At 40.4% G+C, this 21,927-nt stretch overlaps 2 long non-coding RNA genes across 2 annotated transcripts; both read left to right on the forward strand.

Moving 5' to 3' along the window:
- The first annotated feature begins 4,641 nt into the window (after positions 1-4,641).
- On the forward strand, positions 4,642-8,121 carry LOC311243680. The gene is made up of 3 exons (XR_014620665.1): positions 4,642-4,753; positions 5,103-5,125; positions 7,821-8,121. It is a non-coding gene; the product is annotated as an uncharacterized lncRNA (long non-coding RNA).
- Positions 8,122-12,643: 4,522 nt separating this feature from the next.
- Positions 12,644-13,547, forward strand: LOC311244357. The gene is made up of 3 exons (XR_014620689.1): positions 12,644-12,785; positions 13,064-13,086; positions 13,229-13,547. It is a non-coding gene; the product is annotated as an uncharacterized lncRNA (long non-coding RNA).
- The last annotated feature ends 8,380 nt before the right edge of the window (positions 13,548-21,927 follow it).

The raw sequence follows: 21,927 nt of genomic DNA on the forward strand, positions 1-21,927 counted from the left end.
TATCAAGTTTCTGGTAATGTAATGTATTTTTGTTTTTGTTTTATATATGTTTTATATATGTATAATCTGTGTATTTACGAATAGACTCTATTTTTGATAGGTCTTTCCTTTGGTCATTGAAGACCAATAGACTCAGGCACACCTGCGCCGTGATGCCATTTCCTGCCAAGTCATTAACCACCAGGTGTATATAACCACCATCTTGACTGTAATTTCATTGCTAGCCATAACACTGACGAAGGAATAAGAATTCCAAAACATGTTTGTTTCCACTTCAGGCTGCTATTAAATACTTGAACCTGAGAGTGCTGGTCCAGCTTCCCTGCTTCTTTTTATATAACATTATGAATGGGAACATTGAGACGTACGGATTTTGAACTAGGCTCTATACAACACCAGTTAAGCGGAGTAATGGCCCAGTGCACGTTCTGGGAATACAAATTCCAGAAAATAAGAAGGACTTGGTTAAGACATGAGTGAAATGTATGAACTTGATACATTTCTACAGCCTTGGTAAAAGAACTTTATCATTGCAAAGGTCTGTCTACCACCGCAGGGACACTGGTATCGAATCCGGCTGTCAGCGATCCCTCCGGCTTGGGCGGTCGTCATACTGACACAATTGGCAGTGTCAGCGGGTGGGAAGCCGGTGGGTGGTATTCTGATCGTTGTAAACAGCGACTCCTACAGGTCGGTCAGGGCGCCTGCACAGCGAGGGAAGGAACTGGTAAGGTAGTGTGATCCTCCCACGCGTTAAACTTCCCCAGTGAGAGTCCTCGCTGTCAGGTGAAAAGAGGCTGCTGGCTGTCTCTTATGTATCGAGGAAGCATCTGATAGACTTCAGGGCTCCCTAGACCGACTAGTGCACGCAACGACCAGGAAGGGGAGGGGGGAATTGGCATAACGACTAAATTGGGATGGGAGAACAATACAGAAAAATAGGAGGAGAAAAAGTGGATAATTTTTTTTTTTTTTTTTTACAAGTACACATTTTGAATGTTTATAAATTACATGCTAGACAGCACTAACTTATCTTACACAGATTCTTGTCAACCATTCCAACAAAGTGGAAAGACGAATTAACGTTTTAGGATGTAAATAACAGTTCTGTATAAAATCTCTTAATATTGAACAATCGCCTCTATGCAGATTTATTTTTTTGATCCACTTTTTCTCCTTATTTTTCTCCCATCCCAATTTCGTGTATCCAATTCTCCCCTCCCCTGTCTTGAATGTTGCTAGACTGTTAGACTGGTCGGCTGTAGTGAGGATAGAAGCCTTGCATCACGTGTCCCCTCCGGTACACAAGGAGGCAGCCTGTCGCATCTTTTCACCAGACAGCGCGGACTCTCAGTGGCGAGGAGTAACGCGTGGGAGGCTCACGCTGCCCCCGATACTTCCTGTCTCTGCTGTGCAGGCGTCACCCAACCGACCTGTAGGAGTCGCTGTCCACAACGTCCAATCCCCACCCATCGACTTCCACCCGCTACCTCTGTCAATTGAGATAGTATGACGACTGGTCCAAGCCGCAGGCAATGCTGACACCGGGATTCGAGACCGGAGTCTCTTGCATTGGTGACGAGCGCAATCTCCGCTACGCCACCCAGCCGCCCGCCTCTATGCAGATTTTGTAGTGAGGAAGAGGAAGATCAAATGCATTTGATTTATTTTTGCCCTCACGTAAGTCTGTGGACAAACATTCAAAAGTGGTTAACTTCAGGATCTGTTAACTTTAACTTAACACTTCAAAATAATATGGGTGATTTGAGTTATCGATGCCCTCTGATAATAAATATAATAATTTTTAGATCAGATAAGATATTCCTTTATTGATCCTCTTGGGGGAAATTCAGGCACCATAGCAGCAGGGTTGGGGGGAGGTACAGGTATAGTAGAAGACATAGAATTATAGTACAGTGGAGAAGTCAAAATAAAAATATGCAGTGTAAACAATATAACAATATAATTGACTATAATTTACTGGACATGCGCATATGTTCCTTTGTCTATTTTAAGTGCTGCTTATAGTTTTTAATATGCTCCCTCTGTACAGCACTTTGTGCCCCTGTGGCTGTTAAAGCGCTTTATAAACAAAGTTGGATTGGATTGGATATGGGCAAGTAGGCAGTGTAAAAAGGTGCAAGATGAGGGTATGTAATGTATGCCCTCTCAGTTATATTTGCCCTACAATAAATTCTCCAGGATAGCAAGCAGCTTCCTTCTCATCCCCCCTCTCTGCCACCACCTCTCTGACCAGCTCGACTCCCACCACAGATAGGGTGACCAGGTGTCCCCCTTTTGGTTGTACTGTCCCACCATTTAACCAAATGTCCCGCGTCCCTCATATTGAGAGGATGTCCCTCTTTTCGAAGCCAAAAAAAAACATGCGTCTAAAAGCCCCTCCCTACAGACAGTAAACGTAGCAACCCGCCTCTTGTCCACACACATTGCTCTGATTGGTTATAGTACTTTAGCGCGCTGCTTGCCTGCTTGTGACGTGACTGAGTCGTGACGCTACCTCATATCGCAGATCTGATTGGTTATAGTAATTTAGCGCACTGCTCTGCTCGTGAGAGTTGAACTTGTGACGCTACCTCATATCGCAAATCTGATTGGTCAAAAAAAACACAACAACATTACAAGCGAACTAGTTCAAGATGGAAAGCAGTAAAAAGAAACGGACCTGCAGTTACAACCAAGACTGGCAAACGACACATGACTGGGTGAGGCAGATGGCAGGCAATCCGCAGCAGGCTTTCTGTGTTTTGTGTCATAGTTCGTTTTCAATTGCGCATGGAGGAGAATACGACTTGAAGCACCACAGTGGACGTGAGTCTCACTTGAAAGTGGTTCACCAAAAAGAAACATCCAGATCTATGGATACGTTTCTTTTTAAACCAAACAATGATAGCCAGACGGACAAGGTCACTGCAGCTGAGATAACAAGTGTCTATCACACTGTACAACACTCCCATTCATACAGGTCAGCCGACTGTGTATGAAACTAGCTCCTGTCATTTTGCCAGACTCAGTTATTCTAATAAAAAAATTTACATTATCTATCTGTCCCACTTTGTCCCCCCAAAATCTTACTGTTGTCCCACTTTGTCCCACCAAAATCTTACTGTTGTCCCACTTTTGGACTTTTTGCATCTGGTCACCCTAACCACAGAGCTAGCCTTCCTCACCAGCTTGTTCAGTTTGTTGGTGTCCCTTGAGTTGATGTAGCCCCCCCCCCCCCCCCCCAGCATGCCACAGCATAGAAGAGGACACTGGCCACTACAGACTGGTAGAATGACTGCAGCAGTCTATTGCACACGTTGAAGGACCTGTAAATAAGGCAAGATATGTATATTTAAAGTTCAACCTAGAACCAATCTGAGCCTAAGGTGTTTTAAGAACACATTGAAGAGACCATTTATCACCATCTAGTGCAGCAATGTACAAACATGCCAGAGTGAAACCAGAGTGGTTTGGCCTTACCAACGATGTCTTTGCTAACATACCAAATACACCGGATGTTGTTTTTGTTGACACCAGCCACAGGGAGGTGCTGGTCATAGAAGTAGGCTGTACCTTTGATCTGTACATGGACCAGGCCTTCCGGGACAAGTATATCAAATACCAACCACTGCTCAGTGTGATGGCTGACCTTGGGTATAGGTGTAGATAGTACTTGTATTCGGAAGTCTTGGCCATGTATACAAATGCACCATGACCGGTCTGAGAATTGCTGCAATGTCTAAAAGAAAAGCTAAACAAATTGCCAAATATTGCTCTGTCTCAGCTATTATTGGCAGCTTAGCCGTGTGGAGAAGGAGGTGCTATGTGTACCCTTAAGTGTTCAGTGCTGCTTGGCCCCGATACATTTGATTCCCTGTTTATGTAATATAATTTGTGGAACCAAATAAAGTATTAAAATGTGTGTGTGTGTGTGTGTGTGTGTGTGTGTGTGTGTGTGTGTGTGTGTGTGTGTGTGTGTGTGTGTGTGTGTGTGTGTGTGTGTGTGTGTGTGTGTGTGTGTGTGTGTGTGTGTGTGTGTGTGTGTGTGTGTGTGTGTGTGTGTGTGTGTGTGTGTGTGTGTGTGTGTGTGTGTGTGTGTGTGTGTGTGTGTGAGGTTGGAGGCAGGGGTGGATGTGGCCGTGGTGTGTATGTATCAGTAAGTGGGTGTGTGTGTATACATGTGTATATTTGTGTATGAATATATGTATAGGGTCTGGTTACTAATCTAAGGGGAGAGATGTATGTATATTGTGTATTTATGGGTATGTATATGTATTATGTATGGGTGTATATATATATTATATGAATATGGTCTGTTGGATATACCCAGTTACTTAAAAGGTGGAGAGATGTATGAGTGTGTAGTGTGTAGGTATCTATACAATACACATGTAGAGGCGTACAGATATGGTGGTAAAATACACATGTAGAGGGGTACTCTGCTGTAGAAAGGCACACAGCAGTAACGGATGTTACGGCTTTTGCCTTTGTAGGACAGCACTGCTCTAGTGTAGAATGTTGGATATTCTGCACGGCAAAGTGTTGAATACAATTTTCAAAGAAATGCCTTTAATTTTCTTAAAACACATAAGGGAAACGTCATTTCCCATAGTTCATCACGGTCAATTTGAATGACGTAGGCACGTGACGTGGCAGTCTTATAAATACCAAGTCGCGTGTATTGTGACGATCTTCTACTACTTGGAGTTGGTGCCAGCCGTTGTTACCTCTCCCCGACATGAGAGCTAAGGTATGTGTTATTTGCCTATATCTTTACGTAGGTATCAGCGGTGTTTGTTTTTGAGTTATGTTAGCCCCTTTCGACACTGTGCTGTGCATCACAGTCCCGAAAGGGGCTAAGAGTTAATTTGTTAGACGTGCCGTGTGTACTATTCGTACTAGCTAACATCTCCTAGCGTTAGTACTACAAAAGTCTAAACGTGCATTGTTTCTTGTTTCTCTACGTTTGAGTTTGCTTACTTGGATTATCAAATGCTAACTTAGTTATCTTATACCAGTTGCAGTTGTTCCTGTGAAATGCTGACATTGCCTCAGTGTAGCATTTTTAGCTAGCTAACGTCTGTTTTCTTCCATTACAGTGGAAAAAGAAGCGCATGCGCAGGTAAGATCACACGCGCACTATGTAATTAACTGTTCAATTAAACAAATTGTATATTCAGTACATCACAACACATTCAGTACTTTTCAGTCCATGGTATGTTGTTTTAAGGCGAGACGGTACCCCCTAATGGGCAAAAAAATTATTTATACTGTAGTGGTGATAGTCGGAGACTGTGGTTCGAGGCAGAGCGAATAGCATTTATTAAGCACAGAAATACAACATGCTACGTTGCTTGCAGTCGACTTGACTCCTGAGAGAATTGCCGAATTCTAGAACATTGGTCATGACATCATATGGAGACATCGCCAATGTTTTGGAACGTTCGGCTATGACATCACTACAAATGTTCCAGAATGTTCGATGTTCTAGAATGTTTGGCTATGACATCATCACAAATGTTCCAGAATGTTCGGGCGGATGTTCCTAACTTATATAGTTCCGTTGGTGAATTATGTACCTACATCTAAAGAATTGTATGTTATATGCAAATTGTATTGTATATTGTATGGTAACTACGTCTATTCTGCATCGAACATTGTACATATGTCTAAACTGAACACTGTGACCTCTTTTTTTACTTCTAATTTTACTATGTTTATTTCATACTTATCTTGTCTTGCACAGTCTCTGGAGCGCAACAGTAAGAAGCATTTTGTACAAAAGTATTCTGTACTTCTGTATGACAACTATTAAAGAAACTTGAACTTTAACTTGAAACAAATGAGGCACTTCCTCATTAAATATGCCTACATTTGCATATATCGCCAAGACCCTAATCACCAACATGGATAATGCCAGCTTCAAAAACTTGGTTTCATTTAGTTGAGCGGTCATCAGCCCATACATCAGGAAATACTGTAATAAAATATCTGTCTTTGCCTAGCTTTGGTATAAAATGTACTAGTATAAACCCAGCTATGGATGGGAAGAAATGTGGAAAGTTTGGCGTGTGTAGGTACTAGGGAAATGGGAGTTTCGTGTCAAATGCATAAAAACTAGACTCAAAGTTCTATATTTTAATTGTGATCTATGGACACAATCGGACAAAATGAAGTAAAATAAACAACAGTCTGTTATTTTATTGCCACTAGAATTTAAAATAAGACATGTAACTATCAATATTGCAGTGAAGAATAGCCCGTTGTAGCTATGCCGTGTCACTGATACGTGGTGTCGTCATAGACGTAAGGAGGTCTGTACTATCTGTGCATTTCTCTACACTGAGCTGAAATTAAACAAATTAGGTAAATAAATATTAACAAGGTGATTGAATGAGAATTTCATTAACAGATTGCAGAATGGGTACAGTACGGGTACAGTACGTGTCCCCTCCGGTACACGAGGCAGCTGTCGCATCTTTTCACCTGAACAGCGCAATCTCTGTGGCGAGGAATAACACGTGTGAGGCTCGCGCTGCCCCCGATACTTCCTGATTCTGCTGTACAGGTGCACCAACCGACCTGTAGGTGTCGCTGTCCACAACGTCCAATCCCCACCCACCGGCTTTCCCACCCCTAACTGCCAATTGTGTAGTATGAACGACCAGCCAAGCCGGTAGCAACGTCGAACCCAGCATCTCCTGCGTTAGTGGCGAGCGCCTTGCCCGCTGCGCCACTTAGCCGCCCCGGTAACCGTAATATATATATTTTTTTATGTAATGTTAAAATAATTGGTTCCTAAATAAACTTTTCGAATGCATTTATTTCTGTAGTAGTCTATCTTTATAGCCTCTAGTCTAACGTTAAATGTCTATCTTTATTCCAGTGTTGTCATTAACGGTTTGAGTGCCAGCCATTAACATGGGAAACATGGTTAAATGCCAGGACCCACTTCAATGATAGCGTTGTGAACGCATAAATGTGTAATCTGCCAGTCGTTTATCAATGACTTGTTTGCAGTCAACATTGTCGAAACGGATTGTTTTTTACGGTTCATTTTCGTTTTATAGCATTTTGAAAAGCCGTTGTTTTTCAGGAAAATATATAGATTCCGTGATAAAAGGCATTTACTGGAATAGTCTAGCATACACAAACGTGTCATTTTTCGGCCCATTTGTGAATAGATTATCGATAGTAAGTGTGCTTATGCACGCTATAGAGGCGGCCTGAAAATCTCATTTCCTGATCGCGCACACACACGCATGGGGCAAACGCTTATATCTCTGTGAAAACAGCTCGGATTATCCTAAGACTGGTAAAATAAATTCCTTACCTGAGATCAGATGTTATCCAAAAAGATTATTCCAATTCCTGATCGCCATTCCAAATATCGATCACGCTTATTGATTAGTGTTGGGTCCTGTAAATACATAATCCACGCGTTTTCCGGGCCGGCGAGCACAATCGGGTGGGGCGGGGCGCCAGATGCGTTTCAAAGTGGTCGGATGAAGCGACTCGGCTCCGTCTAAATATAGTAAATATAGTGCCCGGAGACATTTTGAGTGTTAACACAGGGCCTGGAACAGGGTTTACTGAACTCTCTATACTGCCACCTGGCAGGATCTGGTCGGTACTGCACCCTCGGTCCCACTATGCCTTTAACGGCAACATACAGGTCCGTGACATTGAATAGAATATTAAAATAAAATGTTTTTACCAAATAACGTATATACGTGGTTGTTGACCAACACGTATATAAACGAAACGTTGTTGGCAGGCAATGTGTTAACAGAGCCTTGTGGTTTGCTTATTTGCAGGCTGAAGCGCAAAAGGAGAAAGATGAGGCAGAGGTCAAAGTAAACTGCCCCTCTACCTCCTCCACCATGACTGTGAGCTGGAGTCTGAGGAGTTCCCTGGTGCCAAGTCTAGAGTCCAGTGCTGCCTGTACAATCAAGAGGCAATAAAGTGGAAGCTGAGTCGTGAATGACTGCAGAGAGCCGATTATACCACCTGTACGAAGACTTTGTTCTTGGACATTTTGGACTCTGTTCTTTTAACTCAAACTTATTCATTTCTTATTGTTTATACTTTGTGATTAAAGTTTTTGGTTAGAAAATATATTTTCTTGTCTTTAATACTAAATCTGGCTGCTTTATTGACTGTTCTATTATTTAATGACTCAAATCATAGTGGTGATGAGATACCTGCATTAAATGATAATGGACTTTGTCATTTTAAGGCCCTTTTTAGTAATTAATGCATTGCTGCTCAAAAAGGGAGCTATTTGGTGTACTGAACCTGCAGGTGACAACTCTTCAGATGAATGCCTACTGGGCTTGTCAAGGCCCAGGCAGAACCCAAGTGACTTGTTTACTACTGTTACTACCTACAAAATCTAATCCACTGGGGTCCGTGGCCTAATGTGCATCAATGTGCGGGTCCTTGACATGAGGCTGAGAACTACTGCAACCTCAGCATCATCACTGGATGCCTTCATACTTTATTTAAATATTTTCTCCTTGTCTGGTCTATATCCAATTTCTTTTTAAATGCAACATGGGAACATACGGAGTAATTGCCCAGTGAGCTTTCTGCGAATACAAATTCCAGAAAATATGAAAGACTTGGTTAAGAAAATAGGTGAAAAATATATGAACATGATGCATCATTGCAAGGAACTTACACTGGTAAATACGCTCATAATTCCACACTTGAATCTTCTCGTGGCACTGCCCTCTCTAGAGATGACAAAGAAAAAAATTCGTTTTAAAAGTGACCTGACATCTGAATCTCCCCTCGGGGATAATATAAAAGGTTTTCAATTCAATTGTATAAAATATCTATAGGTTTAATATTGAACCATCACCTCTATGCAGATTTTGTAGTGAGGAAGATCAAATGCATTTTATTTTTGCCCTCGCGTAAGTCTGGACAAACATTCAAAAGTGGTTAACTTCAGGATCTGTTAAGTTCAAGTTAACACTTCAAAATAATATAATGGGTGATTTGAGTGATCGATGCCCTCTAATAAATACAATTATTTTAGACAACATATTTATATTAAGTTCAATCCAAAACCAATCTGAGCCCTAAGGTGTTTTAAGAACACATTGAAGAAACAATTTATTTTGAAACTAATAATTGCCATAAACATAACAGATTCGCACAATATTATAGCAAATGTGAGATAATTACCAGTGAAGGGTGGAATAGTCTTAACATTGTAAATGTGTAATATTGGTGATACAAGTCGGTGCTGCCCTTTAGGGTCAGACTATATAGTTACTGCTTTTGCGCATGTGATTAGGGTTGATGCTTTTGCTTTGTAGGTCAGTGGGTGTGAGTGTGTGGAGGCTGGTTGTGTGTGAGGTTGGAGGCAGGGGTGGGTGTGTATATTTGTGTATGAATATAGGGTCTGTTGGATATATACCTAGTTACTAATCTAAGGGGAGAGATGTATGAATATACTGTGTATTTATGGGTATTTATATGTATATATATATTATATGAATATGGTCTGTTGGATATATACCCAGTTACTAGGTGGATAGATGTATAAGTGTGTATCTATATATATTATGGTTCATACACATACACATAGAGGCGTACAGATATTGATTGATTGAAAACTTTAACAGATTGCAGAATGGTCTACATTACAAGATACACTACACGACCAAGGTACCCATGTGCATGTCAAAATACTTCCCAACGGTCAGTGAATACCACGATCACAACACCAGAGGGAGCTCCACAAATCATGTTAAACCCAGATTCGGCTCAAACAAGGGACTAAACACGTTTCGCAATTATGCCACATCAATGTGGAACGCCCTACCCAAAGCTGTAAAGGAATGTGAATCACTACCCACTTTCAAAACCACTCTCAAAGAACACCTACGGGAGACTGCAATTCGAAACTGGCCCCTGTAAATGTCCTAACCCAGCCCCCTCCAATGTACAGTAAATGACCAAGTATGGTTTTGTCAATATTCCAATGTACAGTTTTGCTTGTACAGTGTCCCCCCCCACCCAACCACCTCCAATGTACAGTCCCCCCCCCCACCCACCCAACCCCACCCCACCTACCCAACCTCCTCCAATGTACAGTTTCTACGTCAAATGTATACTCTCTTTTCTGGACTTTTTTTCTATCACAAACAGTACTGTATTTGCAAATCTGGTATGTCATAAATGTATAGATGTAGCAGTACTGTCGTGTCTATCGGTATGTCGTGTATGTCATATGTTATGATGAATTGAAAATGGGGGACCCTGATGTAAACAAGACGAAAGTCTTTCTCTGGTCTGCATCCCCTTAACAATTGTATGTATTGAGCTGTACTGTACTGTACCCATTCTGCAATCTGTTAATAAAGTTTTCAATCAATCAATGGGTACAATACAGTACAGCTCAATACAAACAACTGCTAAGAGGATGACGACCAGAAAAATACTTTCGTCTTGTTTACATAAGGGTCCATTAAGACATTTATGACATACAAGACATAAAAATATACGGTACTGTGTAAGAAAGAGAGAACATCATAAAAAAAAATTACATCCGAAGGGGAAGAAACTGTACAGAAACTGTACAGTACTGTCTATCTGTATGTCATGTATGTCATATATGTTATGATGAATTGAAAATGGGGGACCCTGATGTAAACAAGACGAAAGTCTTTCTCTGGTCTGCTTAACAATTGTGTGTATTGAGCTGTACTGTATTGTACCCATTCTGCAATCTGTTAATACAAATTTCAATCAATCAATCAATGTTACCACCACAGAGTCCATTCTCTTCGGTTCAAATAACAAACTCAGCAAGACCGACGGCTTCTCAGTTACAGTGGGTGACAATATTGTCACAAGGAAAGAAGATATTACCTACCTGGGTTACATCCTAGAGGCAAATCTTTCCTGTGACAAAATGGCATCCAATGTAATAAAAAAAGTCAACCAACGAACTCGATTCTTGTACCGGATCTCCTCACTGGTAAACAAGAATACCCTGAAGACTCTGGCAGGAGCACTCATTCAAGGGTACTACGACTATGCTTGCACCTCATGGTACCAAAACACTCTCAAAAAACACCTACGGGATACTGCAATTCGAAACTGGCCCCTGTAAATGTCCTAACACAACCCCCTCCAATGTACAGTAAATTACCAAGTATGGTCTTGTCAATATTCCAATGTACAGTTTTGTTTGTATAGTTGTACAGTGCCCCCCCCCCACCCCTCCTACCCCCCCCCCCCCACTCCTACCCAACCCCCCCCCCACCCAACCACCTCCAATGTACAGACCCCCCCCCCACCTACCCAATCCAATGTACAGTTTCTACGCCAAATGTATATACTCTTTTTTTCTGGACTCTTTTTGTATCACAAACAGTACTGTATTTGCAAATCTGGTATGTCATAAATGTATAGATGTAGCAGTACTGTCTATCTGTATGTCATGTATGTCATATTATATATGTTACGATGAATTGAAAATGGGGGACCCTGATGTAAACAAGACGAAAGTCTTTCTCTGGTCTAACAATTGTATGTATTGAGCTGTACTGTACTGTACAGCTCACTACCCACTTTCAAAACCTCTCTCAAGGGACACCTACGGGAGACTGCAATTCAACACTGGCCCCTGTAAATATCCTAACCCAATCATTCCAACCCCCTCCAATGTACAGTCATTTACCTAGTATGGTTTTGTCAATAGTTCAATGTACAATTGTGTTTGTTTGTACAGTGTCTCCCCCCCCCCCCCCCTCAATGTACAGTGTTACTTGTTTATACAGTGTGCCCCCCGCCCCCCCCCCCCCCCCCCCCAACCACCTCCAATGTAAATTACCCAGTATGGTTGTCAATATCCCAATGTACCCGACCCCCCCCACCCAACCTCCAATGTACAGTTTCTACGTCAAATGTATATACTCCCTTTTCTTGACTCCTTCTGTATCACAAACAGTACTGTATTTGCAAATCTGGTATGTCATAAATGTATAGATGTAGCAGTACTGACTATCTGTATGTCATGTATGTCATATATGTCTATATGAATTGAAAATGGGGGACCCTGATGGAAACAAGACAAACGTCTTTCTCAGGTCTGCATCCCCTTAACAATTGTATGTATTGAGCCGTACTGTATTGTACCCATTCTGCAATCTGTTAAATAAAGTTTTCATTCATTCATTCATACCCATTCTGCAATCTGTTAATAAAGTGTTCAATCAATCAATCAACATATGGTGGTAAAATACACATGTACGCTGTATTGTGTTAGGATCCCCTCGAAAACGAGATGCTACATCTCAAGTCAAGGGGTTATTCCGAATAAAGAATTTCAATATATATATATATATATATATATGTAGAGGGGTACTCTGCTGTAGAAAGGCACACAGCAATAACGGATGTTACGGCTTTTGTAGGACAGCACTGCTCTAGAATGTTGGATATTATTCTGCACGGCAAAGTGTTGAATACAAATTTCATTTTCTTAAAACACATAAGGGAAACGTAATTTCCCATAGTTCATCACGGTCAATTATAATGACGCAGGCACGTGGGAGTCTCATAAATACCAAGTCACGTGTATTGTGACGATCTTCCGGGATTTGATGCTATCCGTTGGAGGTAGGTGGAAACAAGCTCTCGCAAAAATACAAATGTGTCAATTGAATCCAAACAAATCATCGCATTTTTAAATCCATCTAATTTATCGGTCACTTTCTCGGTTCTCTTTTCAGTCACCCCTACCCGACATGAGAGCTAAGGTATGCGTTATTTGCCTATATCTTTGCGTATCAGCGGTGTTTGTTTGGAAGTTATGTGAGACGTGCGGTGTACTATTCGTACTAGCTAACATCTGCTAGCGTTAGTACAAATGTCTACAACGTGCATTATTTTGTTTCTCTACGTTTGAGTTTACTTGCTTGGTTTATAAAATGCTAGTTATACCAGTTGGTCTATATATCATGGTGCATGTGAAATGCTAACACTCCCTCAGTGTAGCATTTTTTGCTAGCTAACGTTGTCTTCTCTTCCATTGCAGTGGAGAAAGAAGCGCATGCGCAGGTAAGATCACACCCTTCCGTGCGCACTATCGATTAGTATTTACATTTGTATGTGCAATTAAACAACCTATACTATTCAGTACATCCAGTACTTGTCCATGGTATGTTTTGTTTTAACAGCCTTGTGTTTTGCTTATTTGCAGGCTGAAGCGCAAAAGGAGAAAGATGAGGCAGAGGTCAAAGTAAACTGCCCCTATACCTCCACCATGGCTGACTACACGTTCTGACCACAGCTAGAGTCTTCAGGAGTTCCTGGTGCCAAGTCTAGAGTCCAGTGCTGCCTGTACGATCGAGAGGCAATAAAGTGGAAGCAGAGTCGTGAATGACTGCAGAGAGCTGATTATACCACCTGGACGAAATACTTTGTTCTGTGACATTTTGGACTCTGTTCTTTTAACTCTCAAAACTTATTCATTTGTTATTGTTTATACTTTGTGATTAAAAGTTTTTGGTTTAAGAAAATATCTTAGTCTTTAATACTAAACCTGTGATTCATTGTTGACGAATGTGTTCCGATTATTCAAAATCATAGCGGTGATGGGATACCTGCATTAAATGATAAAGGACTTTTTAGTATTTATTTTTAATGCATTGCTTCTCAAAGTTATTTGGTGTACTAATGGTGATTGAACTGCAGGATTATGTCCTCTGTAGCAAGATAACTTCAGATGACAACCTGCAGGGCACCATATACTACCACATCAATTCACCTCCACACAGTTTTTGTATGACTACTATTAATTTACAACTCAATACTATAACACCCTTCACTAGAGCTAATATCTAATGTGCTAAATCTGTTTCTCATTTATATTTTTTCCCCCATGCTTGATGTTTTTAAAACAATTTAGGCTTGGATCGCTTCTCAATTGGCCTTTAAATATCAATCTTACCTAAAATCACTTGCTTAATGGGAATATTTGTAATACATTTTCATTGCCTCAATTACATCAACCATTCCAACAAAGTGGAAATTAAAAGCTTTAGGATGTAAATGGCTATCCTAAATATAAATAAGTTTACATTTTGGGAAGATGAATATTTGTATATCTTGGAAACATGTTTTAGTACTATTTATAAAATATCATGATTACTATCAAGCATTTATCAAAAACATCTGTCACTGAATTCTTGTCATCAATATTACTCAATGGAGAAAATGGCATATTTAGAAAACTGCCTTCCCATGCATGAAAATGCACCAAACTGAATAAGTCAGTAGAGATTCACATTCAGATTTATTTTAATATCACAGCTTTTTTAAATGAACATACATTCAGAAAAACGTGAGATGCTTGTTTTCCCGGCTCCTACCGTAGTAGATTTGTAAACGATTGATTGAAAAATTTATTAACAGATTGCAGAATGGGTACAGTACAGCTCAATACATACAATTGTTAAGGGGATGCAGACCAGAGAAAGACTTTCGTCTTGTTTACATCAGGGTCCCCCATTTTCAATTCATCGTAACATATATGACATACAGATAGACAGTACTGCTACATCTATACATTTATGACATACCAGATTTGCAAATACAGTACTGTTTGTGATACGAAAAGAGTCCAGAAAAAAAGTATATACATTTGACGTAGAAATACACAACGATCTGTACAAACTACAATACAAGGTATATATATATATATTTTTTTTTTACAAGGTAGAAACTATTCTACGGTGTAAGTAGCAGCAGTGTAATAAGTGTGCTTGTGTGTATGCTCAGTCTATTCAGAGTCTTATTTGTCAAATCAATAGGGTCAATGGTCCTGAGGGTGGCGCTATAGCAGAGGCTGACAATTAAAATTTGAAAATGCATTAGAAATCAATGGTACAAGCTACAGGTCTGTTTGCCCAAATGAGACACCTTTCATGAAGTCCATGCTAAATATGCTCAATTAATTCAACCCTACTAGTCCTACAAAGTTTGTCCAAATTATACAAAAATCAGCACACCCTATTATAATAAGTCTCCAATCAAAACCGCCACAGGGATTTTAAATATATCAAATATTTAATCCACAGTGCATAAAAACATTTGACTGTAAATGGCGCTGTATACATTTACCTAAAATAATAATTGTATTTACTGTCAAAGGACATCAATCGCTCATTTTCAATCAGTCAATTACTATCAATGTACAATCTTCACAAAAATAAATAAGACAATAGAGAATTGATAGTATGCATCATCTAAAAAAATATCTTCTATCTCAAAAACAGAATTTATGACAGCTTTTTTTCCTGGCCTTATGTGAATCATTCCCATAGTAAAGTCAAACTACAAAAAACTAATCACACTTCTCAGTTGGGTCAATATGCCCTGCTGTTGGCTACAAAGGTTGTGAATTTATCTCTTGAGTGGTGCTTAAGAAATCTGACAGTAATGCAATTCCCCCATGCTGCCTTTATCGTATGCAACTCTTTACACCAACAACAAGCTGAATGCTTTACATTTTTTGGTTGAAAATTCTTTTTTTTCATGGTTTCTTTGTAGTTCAACATGGAGATGGAAAGAAGATGAATGGACACTGAATCAGAGTGTTTATATCAGAGTTTCTTGAAGTAAGGTATCCAAGACGCAATACTTTAATGTTCTGCTGCAGGAAGCATACATATTTTCAAACGTGATTGTTTTTTTATGTGGAGTGTATGTTTGGCAGCACAGAATAAATGGTAAATGGTGCATTTATATAGCACTTTTAACCAAAGCATTTAAAAAATGTTGTTCCTCACATTCCCACACCGATGGCGGAGGCAACCATACAAGGTGCCAACCTGCTCATCGGGAGCAATTAGGGGTTAAGTCTTTTGCTCAAGGACACATCGACGTGCTGCCCGGGAGGAGCAGGAATCAAACCGGGAACGACTGCTCTACCTCCTGAGCCACTGTCGCCCATGGAGAACAGATGGTGGAGGTAAACGGTACTCTACCCCCCCTCCCAGTGAACTGTGGTGTTCCACAAGGAAGCATACTAGGACCGTTACTTTTCCTAATTTATGCAAATTACTTGTCATCAGCTTGTGACTGCAATTTGTTCCTGTTCGCGGACGACTCAGCCCTGCTGGTCTCTGACAAGAACAAGTTACAGGTTGAAAAAACCCTCAGCTCGGAACTCGGCAGAATCTGCACCTGGTTCGCTGATAACAAACTATCATTACACCTATAGGTAAAACAGAGTCCATTCTCTTCAGATCAAATAACAAACTCAGCAAGACCAACGGCTTTTCAGTTACAGTGGGTGACAATATTGTCACAAGGAAAGATGAAATTACATACCTGGGTTCCATCCTAGTAGAGGCAAATCTTTCCTGTGACAAAATGGCATCCAATGTAATAAGAAAAAGTCAACCAACAAACTAGATTCTTGTACCAGATCTCTTCTCTGGTAAACAAGAATAGCTACCCTGAAGACTCTGGCAGGAGCACTCATGCAAGGGTATATACGACTATGCTTGCACGGCACCTCATGGTACCAAAGCACCTCAAAGGCCCTAAAAACAAGATCACAAACATCACAAAACAAACTGGTCAGACTACCGCTTGACCTTACTCCTAGAACCCACCTCACCCCTGCCCACTTTGACAACCTAGGATGGCTTAGAGTAGACGACAGAGTACAGCAACTTGCAATGGGCCTGGTCTACAAGATACACTACACCACTCAGGTACCCATGTACATGTCGAAATACTTCCCAAAGGTCAGTGAATACCACAACCACAACACCAGAGGGAGTTCCACAAATCATGTGCAACCCAGATTCGGCACAAACAAGGGACTAAACACGTTTAGCAATTATGCCACAACAATGTGGAACGCCCTACCCACAGCCGTAAAAAAATGTGAATCCCTACCACATTCAAAACCGCTCTCAAAGAGCACCTATGGGAGGCTGCAATTCGAAACTGGCCACCGTAAATGTCCAAACCCCACTTCCCACCACCCCCTCCTAATGGACAGTCTCCTCCCCACCGTATGTATATATTTTATTTTTCTCCCACCCACCCACCCCCTCCTAATGTACAGTCTCCTCACCATCATATGTATATATTTTCTGTTAGGATCTCTGGGTAACAGTACTCACTGTATATTTGCATATTGTATATGTCACAAATGTAACAGAATATACCTGTATGTTATGTATGTCCCTATGTCATAATTGTAATGATGTCATGTATGTTGTGTATGTCATAAATGTCATTATGAATTGAAAATGGGGGACCCTGATGTAAACAAGACAAACGTCTTTCTCTGGTCTGCATCCCCTTAACAATTGTGTGTATTGAACCGTACTGTATTGTACCCAGTCTGCAATCTGTTAAATAAAGTTTTCATTCATTCATTCATTCATGGCAGAATGATAGAAGCATGTTACCTATTGTCTGGATGTATTGTGAATATAATACTTAAGTAATTTAATACATTGTAGTCAATGGAGAATAGAGCATAATATTTATATTTCGCCTATGCAGCGATGAATCTTCATGGAAACAACATTTAAAAATGTAACATGAATGAATGCATGAATGAATGAATGAATGAACGAACGAATGAATGAATGAATGAATGAATGAATGAATGAATGAATGAATGAATGAATGAATGAATGAATGAATGAATGACAACTTTATTTAACAGATTGCAGAATGGGTACAATACAGTACAGCTCAATACACACAATTGTTAAGGGGATGCAGACCAGAGAAAGACATTTGTCTTAATGTCTACATTAGGCATGATATCAGAATGTATTTATCTGAAACTTAATTTTTTACTCCTTTTTACATTTTATTTCTGGCATTATGTGAATCGTTCACATATTAAATTCAAAACACAAACGGACACATCATCCCACTTGTCAGTTGGTCAACATAGCTACAGAGATTGTGAGGTCAAGAAGCCCTTTGAGTGGTGCTTAAGAAATGTGACAGTAATGCAAGTTCTTATCTTTATCATGTTAAACGTATGACCCCTAGTCAAGCTGAATGCTTTAAAATTCCATAAACAAATTGGAATCTAATTTATTATATTATATTACAGGGCCTGAGATACAGAGGAGGAGCAAGGCTAAGGAGTAAGACATCTTATTTGATTTGATTTAATTTGATTATTATGACACTGGTTAAATACATATGTTGGTTAAAAACCTGCACTGGTCTCATGCTAAGCGCTCTGGAACAGTGGCTTTACTTCAAACAGCTTAGAAATTCAAGAGATTCAAGATTCAAGAGTTTTATTTGTTTGCCCGCCTCGATTGTGCAAAAATACAAATAATAAAATAGACATGATAAAAAAGTAATACGAATAAAATACAATGCTAAGAATAAAGGCAATGAGTAATATATACAATAATATACAAATATACCGATCTGTTTTTTAAAGTAACTTTTTTGTAGTGTATTTGTGTGTGGGGTGTGTGAGAGAGCGTAAGTGAGGATGTGTGGCGTGTGTGTGTGTGTGTGTGTGTGTGTGTGTGTGTGTGTGTGTGTGTGTGTGTGTGTGTGTGTGTGTGTGTGTGTGTGTGTGTGTGTGTGTGTGTGTGTGTGTGTGTGTGTGTGTGTGTGTGTGTGTGTGTGTGTGTGTGTGTGTGTGCGTGCGTGCGTGTGTGTGTGTATGCTTGTGTGTGGAGAGATTAGTGTTCAGTGTTCTGATGGCCTGGGGGAAGAAGCTGAGAGTCTCTCTGTTTTTGGCGCATGAATGTGGAGGCGCTTGCCTGACCGCAGCAGCTTGAATAGACTATTGTTGGGGTGGTGAGGGTCCTTCATTATCCTGCATAATAAATGTAACACAGCTGTGAGAAAAGCTAAGTCTTATTATTATTTAGATCTAATCTATAGCTCCTCCTAAATTCTGGACAGTAGTTAATTTAAATAAAAACAAGATCTCTAATTCGCTACTTATCCATATTAAATTCGATGATTGTGAGATTTTTTACCAAAAAAATATGTGCCTGGCCTCAGGCACTTCTGTGCTGGGCACTTGTTTGATAAAGAATATTCTAGGCTTATCCCAGTTGATGTTGATTGTATGACTGCCATGGGCTCTCTTTTCCTTTCATCCCTTTTCACATGTACTAGATGCTCTGCAATCCATAGATCCCATAGACCTCTACTGGAGAGGATCATTTGCATGATTTTCTTCTCAAATTAGAGCAATCAGGCTGCTAAACGAACAATAAACACTATGCAACAACCATCAAATACACACGCACACACCCACTTAAACAAACAACACACTGCAGCACCCACTCTCCACACTTTAGATCACACAAACACACTTTATATTTATTGATAAAGGATTTGCACTACAACTCGTACACCTACTGTAAATTGTACCTAAATTGCACCTCATCCCATTTCTGCCTTGCACTATATAGTATTGTATATTAGTACACTGCATAGTATTGTATATTATATGGTAACTCAATTACGTCTATTCTGCATCGAACATTGTACATATGTCTATACTGAACACTGTGACCTAATTTTTTTACTTCTAATTTACATGCTATACTATGTTATTTTATTTCATACTTATCTTGTCTTGCACAGTCTCTGGAGCGTAACAGTAAGAAGCATTTTGTATAAAAGTATGACAACTATTAAAGAAACTTGAACTTGAAGATCCTCAATAGTTCAACTTCCCATTTGACTGGCATCACATCTGACAATTATAATATACTGTTGCCATGTTTCTTTTTTTTATCTACTTTTTCTCCTCTTATTTTTTCTGTGTTTTTCTCCCATCCCAATTTTTTGTCGTTATGCCAATTCCCCCCTCCCCTTCCTGGTCGTTGCGCACATTTCCCCCCTACTTGCCGGTCTAGGGAGCCCTGAAGTCTATCACATGCTTCCTCCGATACATAGGAGACAGCCAGCAGCCTCTTTTCACCTGACAGCGCGGACTGTGTAGTGTGATCCTCCCACTCCCACACGTTACACTTCACAACGCGTGGGAGGATCACACTACCTTCACCAGTTCCTTCCCTTGCTGTGCAGACCTGTAGGAGTCGCTGTTTACAACGACCAGGATACCACCCACCGGCTTCCCACCCGCTGACACTGCCAATTGTGTCAGTATGATGACCGCCCAAGCCGGAGGGACCGCTGACAGCCGGATTCAATACCAGTGTCTCTGCGGTGGTAGACAGACGCTTAGTCTGCTGCGCTACCCGGCCGGCCATCTGTTGCCATGTTTCTGTAATAAAATGTATGATTATATTTAATGATAATAATATTAGTAGTAATAATAATATGTGAAATGATTACACCCTTAACCCTTTACTGGCCAAGTAACCATTTTTGGCCACTTCCCCATACAATATATTTAGCCAGGTGGGAGAGGGGGGGATCTTTAATCTATGAAAAAAACTTCTTCCAGCCAATCAGCACAGGTCAGGCTATGACACAGATATTGTCACCATCCCATCTGACCAATCAGGATAGACCCTGTGGATCTGCAACTTCCTTCTTTTCACCACAGCAAAAAAATGCTATTTTTTGCACCTGCTTACTCTTCAAAATCCATTATTTCCTCAACAAGTCATGGTGAATTGATAACATTTACTCATTTTTGCAGTTGAACAATCATTGTAAAGGATGAGATGTGTTTTTTGCATAGGATTAGTGAAATCAGGATTTGTTGTTAGCTAAAAAGTGGTGAAGCCATAAACGGTCATATGCCCCTTCAGGTGAAGTGACATAGTGTCCATTTTTAGACATATGCCTGATGCATCTAGTCAGTCACACATAGGGTATTACTTCTACCATGTAGTACCCTGTAGTGCCATGTAGTACCCTGTATTGCCATGTACCCTGTAGTACCATGTAGTACCCTGTATTGCCATGTACCCTGTAGTACCATGTATTGCCATGTAGTACCCTGTATTGCCATGTAGTACCCTGTAGTACCCTGTATTACCGTGTAGTACCCTGTAGTATCATGTAGTACCATGTATTACCCTGTAGTATCATGTAGTACCATGTATTACCCTGTAGTACCATGTAGTATCATGTAGTACCCTGTAGTACCATGTAGTACCATGTAGTATCATGTAGTACCCTGTAGTACCATGTAGTACTATGCAGTTATATAGTCTTGTCCGCTATTCTTCTTTGGGCTACTGTTGCCATGGCAACGCCAATTCAAGAAAACTCCCAATACATTTTCTTATTTATTTTATGTTATGAATCAGCCTGCCAAGTTTCATAGATATGCCCCCTAAGGAAAAATATGCCCCATAGCCCCCACATTTTTAGGGTACCGGTCGAGGGCCTGTTCACGGACACTTCGGTTAACCTTAATTTTTTATATATATTTTTTTTAGCATTTTTACAGCTTTATTGGTCACGCAGGACCGACAGAGGAGAGGGCGAACGGGAGGAGAGGTGGGGAGGACATGCGACAAATAACGACGGGAGCTGGGATCGAACCCGGGTCGGCCGCGTAGGTGCGCGAGGCACTATGGTATGCGCCACGAGGGCGCCCCCGGTTAACCTTAATTTACAGGGGGAAACTCTATATATATATTTTTTTTTTTTTCAAAATTTTAGATAACTTTTCAAATAGCACCAAAATAACATTCTGGGGTTGAAATAGTGAATTTCCAGGTATTTCAACAAGTGACCGGTAAAGGGTTAAGAGTCAAGACCAAGTACTTAATGTGTGTGTGTGTGTGTGTTTGAGGGAGAGGAAGGAAGAGCGAGGAAGAGGGAACTCATTGTAATAAATCTGGATTTACCCTTGAGAATAGGAAATGAGTGGGCCAGGCAATTTATTCTCGACAATACAGTAAGTGATCCAATTTATTTGCCTGCTCCAGCACCTGCTCTTAAACCGTGGAC

The sequence above is a fragment of the Notolepis coatsorum genome (assembly GCF_963971535.1).
Source record: "Notolepis coatsorum genome assembly, chromosome: 17".
Taxonomy (NCBI): domain Eukaryota; kingdom Metazoa; phylum Chordata; class Actinopteri; order Aulopiformes; family Paralepididae; genus Notolepis; species Notolepis coatsorum.